The sequence below is a fragment of the Phodopus roborovskii genome, unplaced genomic scaffold (assembly GCF_943737965.1).
Source record: "Phodopus roborovskii unplaced genomic scaffold, PHOROB, whole genome shotgun sequence".
NCBI lineage: Eukaryota > Metazoa > Chordata > Mammalia > Rodentia > Cricetidae > Phodopus > Phodopus roborovskii.
Genome location: NW_026126515.1, coordinates 1,286,730 through 1,306,574, shown reverse-complemented (window position 1 = coordinate 1,306,574; position 19,845 = coordinate 1,286,730). Strand labels below are relative to the sequence as shown.

Below are 19,845 nucleotides of genomic sequence, written 5' to 3'. Positions count from 1 at the left end.
GGCATGGCTGCAATCTCAATGAGAAAAGATGTTCACTTGAAAAAAATGTATTTTTAAGATTTCTTGGGAGTCAGATGTGCCACTGTTGTGCCACAAGGTCTTAAGATTTCTTTAGGCTGGAGAGATGACTCCGTGGTTAGAGCATTAGCTGCTCTTCCAGAGGACCCAGGTTCAATTCCCAGAACCCACAGAGTGGTTCGCAACCATCTGTAATTCCAGTACCACGGGATCTGACTCCCTCTTATGGGCTCTGATGGCATTGCACACATACAGTGCACAGATTTACATGCAGGCAAAGCATCCATCCATACACAGAAAAATAAATAAATGTAAAAGTTTAAAGACTTGTTTTTACTTTATGTAAATGAGTGTTTGCCTGCCTGCAAGGCTACACAGTGTGTGAGTGCCTGGTGCCATGGAAGCCAGAAGACAATGCTGGATACTCTGCAACTGGAGCTAGAGGCAGCAGTGAGCCAGCAAATGAGTGTGCTAGGAATTGAACCTGAGTCCAATACAAAAGCTCAGTGGCAAGTGCTTTTAATCACCGAGCCATCTCTACAGCCTTAAAAAAGGCTCAATGTACTTAGACTAAATAATACTGAAACAAAATATTCCTATTTAGTTCAAAAATATAGATTTGGTAATTCTACTTTGTTTGTTTGTTTGTTTTTTGAGACAGAGTGCCTCTGTGTAGCTTTGGAGCCTGCCCTGAAAGATGTTCTATAGAACAGGCTGGCCTCGAACTCATAGAGATCTGCCAGCCTCTGCCTCCCAAGTGCTGGGATTAAAGGCGTGAGCCAGCACAGCCAGCTTAAGTCTAAATTTTACTTATACAACAATATTATATCTTCCAACAAATAATGAAGGCGAAAACTCTATCATGTGACTCTGATTTCTCAAACACACTAGTGTTTGACTGAGACACCACCTACTGTGCTAAAGAGGCACCTAACCCCATCAGTGTAAAAAGGAAATAGGAAATGTTCAATGTTGTAATGAAGAACACAAAATTGCAGACTGGCAGACATTTGTTTAAATGACCAAGCATTATACAAACCAATGGGAGAACTAGTTTCTAAGCAAAGTTTTAATACAATTTAATAATGATTTGCCAAGATTACATGAGATTAAAAAAAAGAGTACATGGATCATAATCTACTTACAAATGTTTTGGCTAAACATGCCTGGATTGATCTTTCCTAAAGTTCTATCTGCACAGTGGAAAGTTAGCACTATGTAAACAGTAGGAAACAATGTGACCAAATATTATTTTGAAAGAACAGGCTCTGAGAACTCTTGTCACCAAAACTGATTATTTCCTAAAACCAAAGAGACTGCCAAACCAAAAAAGGACAGCACATAACTCCTTTGTGACATCAATGTTTAATACCCATTTCAAACAAATATAGAATTTTAAATAGACCAAGTTATAGTTAAATGTGTAGCTTTGATAGAGCCAGTGACCTATTCAACTCAAGATCAAGTATGTCTTGCATCACAGCTAGAGCCAGTCTCTTGGGAAACATCCCAGCAATTCCCTAAGTCAGCTACTAATTATCTTTAAAGTGTTCTAACATGACATTGTAACAAGACAAGTTTCTTCACCACTACCTGGGAAGGTAAAAGAAAGGTGAGGGATTTAAAGCCTAACACATATGTCATACTATTTTTACTCTGTCACCTTTTGTTGAAAAAAAATTCCATTGACACAAAGAACTAAAGCTGAAATCTAGTCAGAAACGATAGTTTTAAAACCTAAATACATCTTGAATACAGAAATAAGAAATTCTCACTTACTCAGAATTAATGCATCCTAAAAACAAATTAGATTATATAACCATAACACTGCATATAATATCTTCACATCATGTGACATACTTGGGTTGTGGGTAGCACATGGACAATCAAAATGTTCATTATCTTTTATATTATTCATGAATTAGAGCAAGCACATGTTTTGATGGGGTATATTCCAAGCAACACAAGAAAGATGGCTTAAATCAAAAATGTTTCCTATAAGTTCATGTTTGTTTGTTTTTTTTTTAATATTAATTTCCTTAATTATACCCATGTAGGGGGGTACATGTGAGCAGGTACCTACGGAGAGGCTAGAGGTATGAGATCTTCTAGAGCAGCAGTTACAGGCGGCTCTGAGTTGCCAATACAGTTGTTGGGAACCTAACTCTAGGTCCTTTGCAACAGTAGTAGATGCTCTGAACCATGGGGCCATCTCTCCAGGCCCTAGACTTGTACTTTGAATGCTTAGTCACCATCTGGTGGTGATACTTTGGAAGGCCATGGGAATCTTTAACTGATGGTGACCAGCTAACAGAAGAATGTAGGAGTAACAAGCCTTTGAAGCTTTATTGCCTGGCCCTTAAATTCTGATCTCTCTCTGTCTCCTGGTCCACAGCCATGTGAGCAGCCTCAGCCACAGACCTCTACCACCACTAGCTGAACTGCATCACCATGCTGCCAGGATGGTCTTAAATCTCCAGAAACCATAAACCAAAATAAACCTTTCTTCTCATAAATCATTTCCCATGGGTATTTTATAACAGCAACACAAAAGTAATTAAGAAAACATACAACTCAAACTTTTCTTTGTTTCAAAAGAGAGTGTTGGAGCTGGTTGAAGTGGTATGCCTCTGTGATCACAGCATACAGCATGCAGAAGGCTGAGATAGCAGGACTACTGTAAGTTTCAGGCCAGCCCAAGCTCACAGTGGATTCAAGGTGAGCCTATGGTACATGTGAGACTTTATTAATAAATAAATAAATAAATAAATAAATATAAATAAATAAATAAATAAGCTGGGTATTGGAATTTTTGTTTCATCTTAAGCTTATGATTGCCTGTTTGGAATGATCTACATAAACATTACACGTGTGGATATTTTTGTGTTTAATATTGAACTCAGAACTTCTCCAAAAGTTTAAATGGAGCCTTACAATAAAACCAGTAGGCTGTCCTTCCCATAGATGAAGCCAAGCCGGGTGAAACTAGAAAATGAGCACTCTACTCAGCAAAGGGACTGTAAGAAAATACAGAACAGGAAGATGTGCTGTCCACTACATTCTGCTCCTCATGCAGCATGGACCTTGTATGCTAAGGTCATACAAGACATGCTGGTGATATGAAACAGAGCCACACAAGTCAACACCCAGATCTATCCAACACTGCCACTTGGGAACTGTAATAACTATCTTTTGAGGTCTAGCCCGTAACGGATTCTATTTCTCCTCTTAGAAATGCCCACACATACTCAAACTCATTTTAGCCCTATTGCTATGACATGGCCCTACACTTTGGCCATAGCTAACTCAAAGAAAGACTCATGACTCAAACTTCGAAAGCCAGAGACTCTCAACTCCACAGTTACTTAGGCAGATGTAAGCTGAACCTCTCACTGGCAGACACTAAAGGAAAGGGTCTGCAGTTTCTCAAGGTGTTTTAGCCCAGTGGTTCTCAACCTGTGGGCTGTGACTCCTTTAGGGGTCAAACAACCCTTTCATATGGGTCACATGTCAGATATGTCACATATCACATATCAGGTATTTACATTACAGTTCATAACAGTAGCAAACAGTAGCAAAATTACAGCTATGAAGTAGCAATGAAACAATTTTATGGTGGAAGTCACAACATAAGGAACTGTATTAAAGGGTTGAAGCATTAGGAAGGTTGAGGACCACTGTTTTAGCCCTCATGGTTAAACAAGGGAACTCTCTTTTAAACTATTCCTTGAATTCTGAAAGTGCCTCAAGCAGTTTGACTTTGAGGTAGAAAATGCCAGAAAGGAATGAAAGCAAATGCTAGGCAAGAGTACATCTATAATCCCAGTGCTTGAGAGGCTGGGGCCGGATGATCACTAAGTTTGAGCCTGGTCTACCTAACAATGTCCAGGCCAGCCAGCTATACAGTGAGACCCTATTTGATTTTCTAAAAAGAAAATCAAAACAAAACAAATAAAAAAAAAACAGTAATACTTGTTTATAAAATAAATGAAAAACCGGGTTGTTCTCTTCTGAGCCATTTAAATGCAAAAATTATACATGAAGAATGGTCCTTGAGTTTGTCAGTTCAGATACCCTCCAACTCAGGAAAGAAACTCTTTGGTAGCCTCCCTACAAAGTGGCTCCAGATAACTACTCTTTGAACTGAAGAAGCCAGTTCTAACTGCTTGGTCCTTATCTATACAGATCTACAAATCTAAGTATGGGATACCTACACTGCAATAGATTATATTTACATATAAATACACATGTCATATCTTTAAGATACATTTCCTAATAGTAGAATTAGGAAGTCAATTTGGGAGGCAGAGGCAGGCAGATCTCCGTGAGGTCAAGGTCATCCTTGTCTACAGAATGAGTTCCAGGATAGCTTGGACTACAAAGGAGACCTTGTCAACTTCCCACTGTCCACCCTAAGCTCCTGCTGTTATAACACCATGTTACATTTAACACAGCTCTGCAATTTCATACTTCAACCCCAACACACAGCATCAGGCATTGTCTTCAAACAAAACAAAGCTTGAAAAGGTAAATTTTGAATGTGCCTTTCAAATTGAAAAATAACAACTTTCAGGTTTAAATGTGTTACAGATCAGCAAATATTTCTATTAGAACTTCACTTTGTTTCCATTACTGCTCTTAGACACAGGAACTCCTGCACTATTATAAATCGGTTCAGTTTGACTGGAGTTTTGTCTAGTTCTTTCATATTGCTATAGGTGTTATTCAGGAATATATAAGCTCAACAGGGATAGAAGGAGCGGCTTATTGGTTAAGAACAGTTCTTCCAGAGGTTCCAGGTTGGTTCTTAGTACCCAAAGGGTGTCTCACAATCAGTTGTAAGTCCAGCCCCAGAGGATCCAATACACTCTTTTGACCTCAAAGGGCACCGTACACACGTGGTATGTTCACATACAGAGAAGCAAAAATCCAGAGACATTAAAATAAAGGAAAAGAATGAAACTAAATTATATGTGCGCAAAACTGACAAGTATCATCAGAGTCAAAGCTGGCATAAGTTTGAGGAAATTTCAAATGTTTTTCCTATAGTTACATCAAACCAAAACAAAGACAAATGTCACTGTACTCAGAATAACAATATAGACAGAGGAATGTTTTCTTGGAGAAATGAAAAGCAAACGCTAAGAGAAAACTAAAGAAAGAACAGAAAGCAGGCAAAGAAGAGGGGAAAGCTCTTGAATAATATTAAAATTTCAAAATGATTAGGAACGGTTTATTTTTCAATAAAATTAGACAAGCATGGAATAAAAAGGGATCAGCAGCAACTGTTTTCTGACTATATAATCTAATTATCTCCTAACACATACACATTCTTGATGAAAAAATAAATGCCATGGTATTAATGCCCTTTAACTACAGGCACTGATAAATTAAACTTCCTCAAAGCTAAAACCTGGTATTCTTCAACAGATGCCATCAAAAAATAGAGGCAGAGTGAAGAGGGAGCTGGAGATGCCTGACTTGGTTCTGAGGAGCAATTTGGGACGTGATGGAGCGAGCAAGGCATGGTAAGTATGCCAGGCTGCTCTGGGGCTGTTGATCCACCCCTCTCTTCCCTTACATAATCCTTGCAACCACAGATGGATCGCTTACACCTGAGAATAACTACTGAACAACACGTGCCAGAGGTGGAAGTCCAGGTCAAACATAGAAGGACTGTGTCACTGAGCAACCAAGAGTGTCACCTGTACCCACGACGTTCTCAGCAGCAGCAGTAGCACCAAGCTCCTGTGGTTTATTTCCAGGCAGAACTGAGACAGGCACTTTTATCTAAGACACCAAGAGGTGGTTAAAGCAGTACTGAAACATCAATGGTGGTGGAGATCAAGGAAAACAGGACCCATCCATTGTCTGTGATGCTTCAGTCAAGCTGACATTGTGTCTAAGTGAACCTGTATCACACCTTTATTGATACCCCTCCCCAAGTATCGAGGATCTTGAAATTTTACTGTTAAAACTGTTATGGAACAGCAATCATGACTGTGGGTAAGAGGAGCAAGATGCTACAGCATATTGACTATAGAATGAGATATATCCTGCAAGATGGAAGAATTTCCATGGGTACTTTTAAGGATTTTGATAAGCATATGAATTTGATCCTCTGTGATTATGATGAGTTCAGGGAGATCAAGCCAAGGAACGCAAAACAGCCAGATCGTGAAGAAAAATGGTTCATGGATCTGGTCTTGCTATGTGGAGAGAACTTGGTATCCATGACTGTGGAGGGCCCACCTCCTAAAGATACTGGTATTGCTTGTGTGACACCTGATGGCACTGCAGGTGGCCCTGGGGTTGGGAGGGCAGCTGGAAGGGGAGTACCAGCTGGTGGACCTATTCTCCTGCTGGATTAGCAGGTCCTCTCCGAGGAGTTGGAGGTCCATCCCAGCAGGTCAAGACTCCATAGCACTGTAGCAGCTGCTGCAGTTGCTGCCACCACCAGCATTGCTGGAGCTCCAACCTGGTACCCACCAGGGTATAGGACACCTCCTCCACCTGTAGGCAGAGCAACTCCACCTCCAGGAATATGGCTCCTCCATCTGGTATGAGAACACCCATGGGCCTACCAACTGGCTTTCCCCTTGCTCAAGAGACACCTATAGGCATGCCCCCTCGGGAAATGAGACCCCCACCACCAGGAATCAGAGGCCCACCTCCCCCGGAATGCATCCACCAAGACCCTAAGATATGATTGATAAATATCAGCCTTTCCTTTTCCCTGCATTTTGTCTTGTGAAATTGTATAGCCTGAAAGCTTTATGACCCATTCTTACGCATTAATTATAGCTAATAAATGCATAGAGCAATTGGAAAAAAAGAAAATAAAGATATATCAGGCAGTGGTGGCACACACCTTTAATCCCAGCACCCCGGAAGAAGAGGCAGGTGCATCTCTGTGAGTTCAAGACCAGCCTGGTGTACAAAGTGAGTTCCAGGACAGCCAGGGCTACACAGAGAAACCCTGTCTCAAAAAGCCAAGGAAGGAAAGAAGAAAGGAAGGAAGGAAAAGAAAAATACAATGAATGAAAGAAGGAACCAGAAGTAATATCTAGGTATAATTTCAGATATGATAACACAAGCCAGCAAAATATTTGGAACTTCACAAAAGAAAACCCTAATAGGCCAATAAATACAGAAAAAGATGGTCAATGTTATAATAGGTAATATAAGCTCAAACTCAATGAGATGCTACTTTCCATTCACTAGAATGAAAATAAAAAAGAATGGCAACTGGGGTCCAGAGTGTTAATCAGTGGCACAGTCACCACTGTGGAAACAGTTCATCAGTTGCTAGTAAAATTAACTATAATTCACCATAGGATCCAGCAACTTACTCCCAATTAAAACAAGCATTTATATAAACACACACACACACACTCACACACACACTCACACACTCACTCACACACTCACTCTTTCACACACACACACTCACACACACTCTCTCTCTCTCTCACACACACACACACAGAACCATTTATTTATAAAGCCAAAATGGAGATGAGAAAAATGTCTGCCCATACATAAGGAGATAAAAAGACTATTTGTACACAGGGTACTACCTAGCGATTAAAAACAAACTACTCAGACATGCCATAAAATCATTATCCAAACAAAAGAGCCAGACACAAAAAGAATATATGCTACTGATTCCATTTGCATAGGATTCTAAAACTGACAGAACTACTCTACTGTGATGGAAAAAGATCTGATTGCTGTCTGGGGGACAGGGTGGGGGCTGCAGCACAGGGACACAAGGACATTCTCTGAGAAGATGGAGATGTTTTATAGCTGATCATGATGATGGTTATAAGACATATTTCTCAGAGATCAGTGGCCTGTAGCCTGCATCAAGAATTGTAGTACTTCATCCCAGCTCTACAAATTAAAAAGAAAGTCATGAAATCGTGTTAGTTCTCATGGGAAGGTTGCTATAAAGCAGCATTACTGGCCCTACCTTGCTCTCTAGATTCCTCTCTCTCCCTCCCTCCCTCCTTCTCTCTCTCTCTCTCTCTCTCTCTCTCTCTCTCTCTCTCTCTCTCTCTCTGTCTCTCTCTCTGTCTTTCTCTCTTTGCACACACTCTTGTCATCATGGCAACTACTAATACATGGCACAGCCAGAGATGTTCACCAGAGTCAAAATCAGCAAAGCATCTGACCTCGGGTTGTTGGTCTCCAAAAACATTAGCCAGCTAAGTAAACCTCTTCTTCTTAATTTAGTACCAAGCCTTGGGAATTCTGTTATCACTACAATAAGCCTCATCCTTTTTTTTTTAATTGGATATAGGTTTAAAAAAAAAAATCCTGACCTGCTCCAATTATCTCATTATAGTGATAAATTCCTTTCCTTCAGTGTACTGTAAATAAAACTGAGAAAACTAAGTACTATACAATAATATAGGAAGGAAATATTAACTAAACTAAACATATGTCCCATGCCCCCTAAATCTCAGTACTCAGGAGGCCGAGGCAGGAGAATTACACATTTGAGGTCAGTGTGGGCTGCGCACCAATATCTGAAATCAAACATAAGCACTTTGTTTAGTCCCACAACAATTTTTCACACACTTTCCCCTATAAGAACCAGGCTGGGAGAGTAGATTCCCTAGCATTTGAGATGTGGAGATAGGAGGGTTACAAGTCTGAGGCCTGCCTGGGTTATACAAGATATAAGATTGTCTCAAAAGGAAAAGAAAAAGAAAAGGAAGGTAAAAAGGAAACCAAAAGCTATCTGCTTCACAAAAATCTAAAAGAAAAGTCATTTTCTGAGAAGATGGCAGGTTTTATTTGCATCATTTAATGTTTTTATAGCTATGAAAGCATGATTGATCTATTAAGAGGAGAAACCATCAGGGCTTCTACTGAAGGAGGAAAAAAAAAATGCAGTGCACATCTGTGAGACTCTGAAAAAAAAACTTCAATATTAAATGGACCATAAATATATTCAGACTTACTTTTCAAGTGGTTATAAATGTGTTTGACATATTTTATGTGTTGAATGAAAATTTTAAGACTGCCCAACTTTATAACATGATTTTGATTTCAAATCTCATCTCCCATATCCAAACTAATTTGTACAACTTTTCAGAAAATGATACACAACTTTAAACTTCATTAAAACTGCAAGCATGTGTTTAAAAGTCAGCAGCTGGCACTGAAAGCATGTAGACTAAGGTTTCCATAAACACACTCTAGGGCTCATAAAGACAGGCCTGCTGATGGTGACAGAGCCAAAGGTCACCGGTGATGGCTGATGGCTTCCATCCTCTTTTGAAAGCCCTCTTCTTTCTTCTCCCGCTCTCCTTCCAACCAGCAATCTTATCTCTTTTGTTGTAAAGTAAGTTTAAACAGTTCCCACCCAAATCTAGGGCCATTCAGAGTATTCGTGTTTTGGAGCCTACTCCACCCAAAGTAATCAATATTTCCTAAGTAAACAGTAGGCTTAAGTACTGACCTGAAAGGAAAATAAGAAAAGGCTTTGTTGACCGAAAAGAACTACAACACTAGAGGCCACTTCAGTAATATTTTTAAGGTACAAAAAAGGTCATTGAAGGTGGTCTCCAGCCCCTTAGGCAGCCCTATTCCAACGATCAGAGTGATGGCATGTAGCTTCCAGGATCTCTTGACACTTGCAGTCTTCAGAGCCAGCACCGACAGACAATATCAACCTGCTGCCATCACCTTCCATCTATTTCTCAGCTGTGGATGATTACAGCAATGATCTCTACCTCACAACTCAGCAAAGAGCCAACCCCAGAAACACCTGGCCAGAACTGTGAGATTTACTAAGTACTGCCATCATGTTTAAATACCATGTTGTGAGATGGTACTTGCCAGTAGGTCACTCAAACAAGGGCCACAACTCTAATGCTTACATTTTTAAAGATTCTGAAGGGACCAGACCCTCACCCAGCCCCCTGCTTTAGCAGAAATGACAAGCTGCAGAAAAGACATGTAGGCCTCTGACTTAGCACATGTCTGACCTTGCCGGGCCTGTGCTAGTCACTAGGAGGTCAGATAGCCTCCTCCAGGCAAGGAACCAATCAAAGTTTTGCAGGGCAAGTGCTTTACCCAGAGAGCCAACAACCTAACCCGCCCCCAGTAACTTTAACACAGTTTTTGTTGTATGACTAAAGCTAAAACCTTAAAACACTAAAACTTTATACTGAATACAAGTAACAGCATTCTGTTTGAAATCCCATGATGGTGTAAGTGTTCAAGTGTGCCTGGTGTCTGCAGAGGAGAGATCAGAGCTCCTGGGACTGGAATTAGGGGTGGTTGTTAACCATCCTGTGGGTGCTGAGAACCAAACTTGGGCCCTCAGCAATAGCCACAAGTGCTCTTAACCAAGGAGCCATCATTGCAGCCCCGTGGAGGTCAGTTTTGTCAGCTTGATAGTCTAGAATCACCTTGTGGGGGGGGGGGGGGAGTCTCAGGGAGTGTCTAGAGCAGGGAGGTGGTCTGTCTTGATCATGGAGAAGATCCACCACTGTGGCTGACACCAGTCCTTGGCTGGGGCATCCTGGATTGTATAAAGGTAGAGAGAATGAGCTGAACACAAATGGGCATGCATTAACTTATCACACCCTGCTCTTTTCTGAGGATGTGATCCGGCTAGCTGCTGCTCTGCAGCAATGGACTGTAAACTGGATTTCAAGATAAATAAACTCTTTCTTCCTTAAATGGTTTGTCATGGGATTCCTCACAGAAACAGAAAATAAGACCAAGATGCTGCCCCAAATGTGTAACATGAATCTAATGATAAGGAAACATTAGACAAATCCAAATGAAAACCTCTTTATACTTTTAATAACAGGCCTGTACTTGAACAAAAATATTAATGGTATAGTAGACAAAGAGTGACTAATAAATTGTTATAAATTAATGTAGATTTTAAGAGGCATGGTAGCTGAAGGTAACACATGACTTGAGATTTTTAACTTTATAAGGGTATTATTAGAAAGCTGGAAAATGCTAAGTAAGGTTCACAGACAACAATGCTTCAAGAGATGCTCCTGACTGCTTGGTGTTGTAGCTGACAAACCCATCCTAACCCGCCTCACATCATAGTAACATGGGGTACTGCTGAGTATCCACTGTGTGTTACTGTGATCACATGGCAGACCAGTACTTCAGTACATTGCAGTTGTCCATGTGGAGGGGAAGGATCACACTCATTCTAGCCCGAGAAAAAAAATCAAAATTCAAAATACAGTTTCTACAGAAGTGTATCATTGCTGGGCAGCGGTGGCACACGCCTTTAATCCCAGCACTTGAAAGGCAGAGGGAGGAGGAACTCTGTGAGTGATACACTGCTTACAGATGGCCTTGAGGGACAAGTAGATTCCCAAGGCATTCTTGGAGAAAGAAGAACAGGGAAGAAATGTCTTAAACAATAAATCTAGAGTCAGGACTCAAAGAAGAGAAAGAAGCACTAGAGAAGGCCAGGGCTCTGAACTCCACAGCTGGACCAGTGCTACCTCTGCCTGTAATGAGATCTGGTGATCTGCCCACTCTGATGTGTCCAGGGAAGCACTAGGCTAGCCCAGCACCTCTAACAGCTGGACCAGTGCTACCTCTGCCCACTCTGATGTGTCCAGGGAAGCACTAGGCTAGCCCAGCACCTCTAACAGCTGGACAAGTGCTACCTCTACCCACTCTGATGTGCCCAGGGAAGCACTAGGCTAGCCCAGCACCCTAATAGCTGGATTAGTGCTACCTCTACCCACTCTGATGTGTCCAGGGAAGCACTAGGCTAGCCCAGGACCTCTAACAGCTAACAAGTGTCCAAGTGACTGATTCTGGACCTACTTCTGTCATATAAGCTCTAGGTAGGCTGAACTTAAACCTCTATTAAATAGCTCATGAATTCTGTGATTAATCACTATCTAAATATTTTAACATTCATTTCTTCCCTTGCATGCTTGTATCTAGGCACTGGAGGAGTGAATTCCGAGTAAATATTTCTCATCATTTTCAAAGTAGTCTTTACTCCAATTTAAAAAAAAAAAAATATGCTGACATACTAAACACTATATAAAAGGGTTCAGTTGAAAATATTTCATTCTTTAAAGAGGATTGTTCCTTGTTTCCCTTTAATATTAAGCCTCAAAAACTCATGAAAATGTCTAGCTTTCTCTCTTGCACTTAAGACTAATTTACAGACGTTCCCTGAAATATAAGCTCAAGGCTTTACAATATGACAATGCCTAATGTTGCACTGTAATTACTCAAACTGAAAGCCAAAAATACTATGAAAACTTAGCAGGCCAAGAAAGTGTTTATTTAGCCTCATTTCAACTGTGTTACACTGACATGAATAAAGATTAGAAAGAGGAATCTCAAGATGGTTCAATGGGAAAGGCTCTGGTGGCCAGATGACCTCAGTTTGATCTCCTGAACAAAGCAGAAGGAAAGAACTGGCTCTGCAAGTTGTCTTCTAACCTCCACACACAAGCAATGCACAGGTACATGTACACACACACACACACACACACACACACACACACACACACACATTCACATTCATCTGTGAATGAATGAATGAATGAATGAAATAAAATTTTCTTTTAATGATCAGAAAAAAAAAAAAATACACCAAGAAAATAGTGGCTCTTCCAGCTCCCCACCTGAGAGAGTGGTCTAGGATACAGAGAGGCCACACCCACTTGGGTGTCTTCAGGACAGCCATTCAGTGTCACAGCCAGCTCAGCACAGGCCCTGGTTCCTTACAGTCAGTCAGGAAAACACTCTGGTGGAGGCCTCTTCAACGGAGCCAGAGGTGGCATCCGTGGACTTCAGAACCCATGTGGACCGGGTCAGTGGGTCTCCCTAGGAGTGTGTCAGTGTCCTACATCACCACAGATGAGCAGTTGCAGCTGTGCCATCTGCACACAGGCATGGCCACCCTGATGCTGAACCAGGGCAAGAAGAACCGTGTGAGGTGTTTGCTTGAGATGCTGCCTTAGTGGGCTTCAAACAGATCAGCCTGTTCCTGAGGAAGCCAAGCCAAGCCAAACCACAGGCCTCAGGGTGGGACAGCTTAGAGCAACTAAACTCCAACCAGAACTACATCCTGACAGCCTCACAGCACCATGCAGAAGACACAAAGTGGCTGCTTCGGTTCCAGGATGTGGGCAACACTGGTCCATCTGTCAGCACCAGCACACCTCACCGTGCTGTGCTGAGGCTAAGCGCCCTCATGTTTGTTAGGTCCTAGGAGTCCCTTTCCCCGAGTATGTGATTGCCGACTCTGCCTTTTAAAAGTAGTAACCTTTTCTATTTTCTCCATACACACCAGAAGCTCAGGGACATTTTAAACACAGCTTTTTGAAAAATAACACAATTTAAAAAACACCACTAAACGGACTCAGTATGTTGTATTTATATATTGTATGTCTATGGATACATGTAGTCATAATAATTAAAGAAAAGGAAAGGGAGAGAAATACACTAAGAGTAAGAAGTCATTATTGGGAGTGGGTGAGAGGTAGTTGCTCTTTGGTTTTCCTTATTCTTTTTCAAATTTCCCACAATGCAAATACCTTTCTTTTAAAATCACTATTTGAATAACTGATTTTTTTTTTTTTTTTTTTTTTTTTTTACACATAAGAGGAGCCAGTGGGGGATTTCCTGCTTTGGCAAGTACAGACTGACAGAACCTTCTCTGTTTGAAGCCTTGGCTCCCTTGAAGATGAGGCTACAACTGTTCCATAAATCTTACTTTCCTCCTCTAATATTTGGTCCTTCTGCTTCCTCAAAGCCCACGTAACTGCTACTCTTTAGGATCTCAGAGAATGATCATTTAAACTGTGCGCGCGCGCACACACACACACACACACACACACACACACACACAGAGAGAGAGAGAGAGAGAGAGAGAGAGAGAGAGAGAGACCTCAGGCTTACTTCTAAGAAGAGCCTTCATTTATGTATATACATACTATAACAAAATGTCTTATACCAAATATATGATATGAAATGCCTTTTAATATTATAGGTAAACAGGGAACTTTAAATATCATACACATAGACACACACAGAGAGAGAGACAGAAAAAAAAGAGACACAGAAAGCATAACACTATTATCCTTAAATATTTTTCCTCAAAAAGTTGCAATACACATAGCATAAATACTGTGCTTACATCGAGCCTCAGCACCATGTCACCCAATTCACTGAGAAGTATCGATACTTGGGCCCATTTTAAAACTGAAAACCACAGAATGTGCATAGGTCTCATTCACTGAGAAGGAGCAATAGTAACGTTTTTATACCAAAACCCACAGAAACTGTACAGATGGCTTTCAACATTTTTAGAGCAATGCTCTAAAAGGTAAAAAGATAAACCAGTATTTCCCCAGAACCCTTTGCTGTATGATGAGATGCAGGAGCTTCAATTTCCACTGGAGCCACCATAGGGTCTAGTGTGGCATTGCCAAGGGAAGAAAACAGGAGAGTCTACTTCTGAGCTTTGGGAAAGGCAGCATTCATATACGCCTTAAACTAATCATTTGTCTGAGTGTTACGAAGGTACCATATTGTCACCCCTGAGGGTCTGTCTGTCTTGCTCTTGCCCCTCCAAGTCCATGTGACATAGGCCTGTCTCCATGTCATTAGTATGTGCCGTAGAATAGCAATACAGAACTAATGTAATTTTAAATATTCACTCATGAGAATGCTCTACTTCTTGACTGTAACTAAAAAGGCTGAGGTGATGTGCAGACCTTACTTCAAAATGTACAAGTCGAGCCGGGTGTTGGTGGCACATACCTTTAATCCCAGCACTCGGGAGGCAGAGGCAGGTAGATGTCTGGGAGTTTGAAGCCAGTCTGGTCTACAGAGCTAGTTCCAGGACAGGCTCCAAAGCAATACAGAGAAACCCTGTCTCAAAAAAACAGAAACAAACAACAACAAAAAAAGCAAAATATAAGTCAACATGTGAAAATTAAATTGAATTGTTCCTGACTTACACAATCCTCATTAGTTTTTATATCCTATGAAGTTAATGGATTTTGGCATAAAGTGGTATTCAATTCTGAATTATATATTAAAGACTCAGAACTAAATCACATTCCTTCACACTCAACATTCAAAACAGTAATGATTTCATCAGGCCCTCCTATGCAAAAGACACTGTGGCAGAGGAACTTCTCTATTACTAGAGCCTAAGCCTCCTTCACAGTGGAACAACCCGTTTGAGCATTTTAAAAGGTGAATCATAGGTCTGCCCTTGCCTTTCAACCTCACCAAGCTGCACACACTACAACAGATTACAGCTGAACATGTAAATTGCAAGTGTTCCCACTAGTGAGTGATACACCATCACTAAGTTATAATTAGTAGGAAAGGGAAGGAAGGGGAGAAGGAAGGAGGGAGGGAAGGAAGGAAGAGGGAGGCAGGGAGGAAGGGAGGGAGAGAGAGAGAGGGAGAGAAAGAAAGAAAGGAAGGAAGGAAGGAAGAAAGGAAGAAAGAAAGAAAGAAAGGAAGAAAGAAAGAAAGAAAGAAAGAAAGAAAGAAAGAAAGAAAGAAAGAAGAAATCTCAGGTTAGGGGAAGAAAGAGAAGGGAGGAGGTCATCATTGTTTACTGAATTGTGTGTTTTAATATAACCAGAAAGAAAGTTTAAAAAGAAAACCATGGATTTTTTTGTATGACAAAATTAGATACATGTGCATGTAAACAATGTCTTAGACCTAAGCCAATGTGGCTCTCCATAGATTTGAAGGCACAGTTCTGACTAGCTAAATCAGTGGTGGGATAAGGACTTAACACATTCTGCCTTGGAGGCATTTTAAGCTATTTGAAGAACACATTGATTGACACAAAGAAGAAAATCATGGAGACCGACCCAGATAGGCTTATAACTTTTGCCTCACCAAGAGGAGTGAGAGTCTATTCCTCTCGTGACTGAACAATTCAGAGTTACAATTTCCCAATAGTTCCTGCTGATGGGTTTCAAAATAATCCCATTGATTTCCTCAAAATACTTCCTTCTGCTGAAGGATCATCCACACTGTGTGCTCAGAGACTGTCACAGTCACTGGAGCTACTTCTCTGGGGTCTCGAATGCTAGGGAGCTGGTGGCGGACAAAAATAAACCTGCTTCATCGCCATGCTCCCCCGCAACCTGAGAGGCAGTTACAAGTTGGGCGCCATATTTCACCACACTTTATTTTCTGTCTTTTAAAAGCTTATGACTTAATCCTCACTCAAAGCTGCAGCGTGCATCTCCTCTTCCTGCCAACTCTAATGGAAGAGTCACCTTGTGGCACTTTATGTAACTCCAGCATTGTCGGGGTGTTGTCATCTCCAGTAATCTGGCTTTGGTGTCACACATTTTATGATGGGTTTTATCCTTTTTTTATTATTCTTATTTATTTCTCTAGAAGGGGATTGCTCTCCACATCTAGCTGCTGAACCCCCTTTTAAACATGCATTTTCAGATTAACTATTGTCCCAGGGTTATAGCTCAATCCTGTGATTTTTCCAAAGTTTCATAGGCAGTGCCAGAGAGGTAAAGTCTGTTTTGCTTTGTGAAGCTCTCCACATAGATTTGGAAACCATTCCTTAGCTAAAGACTCCAGCTTCCAAATCTTACAGAGAATATTGGAGAACTGTGTCTCCCAGTCTTAGAAAAGGGAGCTTCAAAAAGTCATATTCTTAATATTTCTCAGATATCACACATCCTTTTGAGGGCAACATCCTGGTGTCATGCAAATGAATCACCAATTAAATTCCATCCAAAATATCCCTGAATTAAAATTCAAAGGAAAGTGCTTGGCAAAATGCAAGTGAAAGTCTGCCAAACCCCAAACATCTGAAAACAAGTAAGAACTCTGGCATGTTTTACCAAGTCCTAAAAACCAATGGCCACCTGCGTTTGGGAACATCTGCATGGTTTCTTGGTTCCTTTTGCTCACATCATGGTCTGTGTCAAAGGTCAAGAACCACCAACCCAGAGAATTAATAAAACTGAAGCTTTGGGTAAACAAGCGTCAATCTGCTGAGCTCTGTGAAAAGATTCACAGTTTGTCTGCTGAAAGATGTTTTTCCCATTCAAAGAGATTTCAGCCTCGGGGTTACCGCTCATCCAACAGTGCTCACCTACATTCCCACTCTTGTGGTTATTAGAGCAAATCACTGGACCTGAGGAGGTGGCTTCCTACATCTTAACAAAACCATTCAAGTCCTACAGTCAGTTAATCCCTGGAAGGCTTCAAGATTCCATTCCCTGACATGTTTGATAAATATGGAAACTGCAAAAATGTTCTGACTTGTTAAAAGTTTTTCAGCCTTCTTAGAGCAAGCTTTGGCCCCGACATGCACAAAGTGCTGACTTGGCATGCCTAGAAGCCTCCATCACCTTCTCTATTGTGTATACATTGACAACCCCTGACGCATAAATAAGTCACACTTCACAAAGAAATGTTTATTCTATGCTCAAGGGGACTCTCCTTTCTCAAGGAAACAAAAGTATGGCAAAGAGGAGGGAAAAGGGTGTGTACTAAAAAATGTGGCAGAAAAGAAAAAAAAGTTCTCTTGTAAATGATTGCAAAATTGAAGACCATTAAAAGAAGTCTGGGCTTAGGAGAGGGGTTTGTCTGGAGTTGGCTAATAAACAAACCTCTCGAGTCTGAAATGACTGTGGTAAGAAACAACTATACTTCTTTGTTTCTTGCTTTACAAACTGTAATGAATAATAGAGGGGTTTTTTCTTCTTCCACTGTTCTGACAATGAATACAAGTTTTCTTTCAGTACTTTCTTTAATTCAAGTGAGTCAACTCCCTTTTAATCCCACTCAAATTTTAAAACATGAAATACAATATATATGACCATTATGCACTATATATACTATATATCAAGCCATTGGTAACCAAGAAAATAAGCCCCGGTCTCAGAATTAGGCCAAATTTCTATTCTCAAGTAACTAATTCTGAGACAGAACAAACAACTAAATAACCACCAAGAAAGAGGGCCTCTAACTGTACAAACCTCTGCTACAGTTTACTAACTCCACAGGATTCAAAGGAAAAATATAAGGAAACCACAAAGACAATACATTGATAGAACACTGACGATGTACCAGAACACTTTAGAATAGCAGCCAGCTATATCCATCACAGACACAATGACTGCTTCCAGGAGATTACCATTATGGGGTTCTAGCCATCAAATTCCTCAAACTTTGACCACTTCCAGAAGGCTGCATTTATATGGTCTCCCCAGCCTGCTGATTATAGAAAACATGCAATTATGAGAGAAGCAAGAAACACACAGCAGAAGGATTCATGGCAAAAGGAAAGCAGGCCTCACGAACGAAAAGATAGCCACATCTTTGAGAGCTATGTGCCAGGGAACAAGACCAAGGAAGGATGATGTATGTACATACTATCAAAACCTTCCAGGAGAGTTGGGTTTGCTCAGTGGTAGAGCACTCACCTACCTGTACAAGATCTTGTATTCAATCCCCAGCATTCAAAATAATAATGATAATAATCTAACATGGAAAGAAAAAAACCTTCTAAGAATTAGCACTTGGTCTTCAAACAATTCTCAGGGTCAACGTTTGGAGAAGGCAAAGAAAGAATAACATGGTTGTGACAAGGGCACACACTAAGGACATAATAGCAGAGATGAGTAAAAAATCTCTAGGCCTTATCGTGGTACCCCAATTACAGAAAATGAACAAAAGATGACATTAGAGGAGAGACATAGTCAAAATGAGTTGGGATATTATCTCCTACTATCCCATCAATACCAACTTTTTTTTTTTAAATAGTTGTAACTTGGAAAAATATAGAACAAAGAAAAATAATACTGCAGAGAGAAAAGGTATGCCAAACTAGGGACCAGGACATCCATCTGTCATGGGAGGTAGAACACCCAGGTGTCAGGGACCCTCTGCTTTTAGTACGTAGAAGAATCAGCTGGGGGACCTTATTAAACTCCAGATTCTAATTCAAGGCAAGCAGAGGGGACTCCAGGCTTTTATTACCTGCAAGGTGAGAGGATGCACTGCAGTACTGGGCTTCTGGTCATTCAACGCTTAGAAACCACATGTGAAACCACATTTCAACCAATGGACGGCCCATCCTTATCACATACTGCACAGCTACACTAGCAAGCCATAAGATAAAGGAAAACAAAACTTGTTAGCTATAACTATTTTGCTCTTTAACACTTAAGCAATCTAAACTACCTCTTCCAAATGAGATAAATAACAGAATTATTCTCCCAATGAAAGGTAAGGTATGTTTTTTTTTATACTCAGTATTATGATGTTTCTCTTTTCCCACAAAGCTTTATAATACCACTCTATGTAGATGAGTGAGCATATTATAAACACTGTACCCTTTAATAGCAATCTTTAGAGCAAAGAGGAAATCTGGGGCCATATAAGATTTCAAAAGGAGGCATCATGTTTTAAGGAGTATTGTTCTCAAAAGAAACTATGCAGTATCCTGACACCTTTGGAATCTGATATCTACAGGGCCTGAAACAACACTTGTTTACTATAAGGCCTTTTCTATGTGGCTGATAGATTTGTTCTAGCTGATGAGAAAATGAGAACAAATGTGTGCCAGAACTTCATTCATTCAATTGTTCATAAGATGGACACATGATTCATGACTAGAAAATAGCTCTCAAACACCGAAATAACTATTTTCTCAATTTTTTGCAATATTCATAAAATAAATGACATATAGACATGATATTCCTTTAAGTTTAATATACATTATTAACATTTCCACCATCTGTCTGAAGTCTGGAGAATAAAACTAACAAATCTAATTTGTTGTGCTTGCTG

The 19,845-nt window shown here is 40.5% G+C and overlaps 1 protein-coding gene and 1 pseudogene across 1 annotated transcript in view; one reads left to right on the top strand and one right to left on the bottom strand.

Annotated features, from left to right (window-relative positions):
• The window catches only part of Rad51b (RAD51 paralog B), a 514,113-nt gene that overhangs the window by 352,230 nt on the left and 142,038 nt on the right, over positions 1 to 19,845 (bottom strand). The gene's annotated exons all lie outside the window — the stretch shown is intronic.
• Positions 6,015 to 6,720, top strand: LOC127230909 (small nuclear ribonucleoprotein-associated protein N-like; annotated as a pseudogene).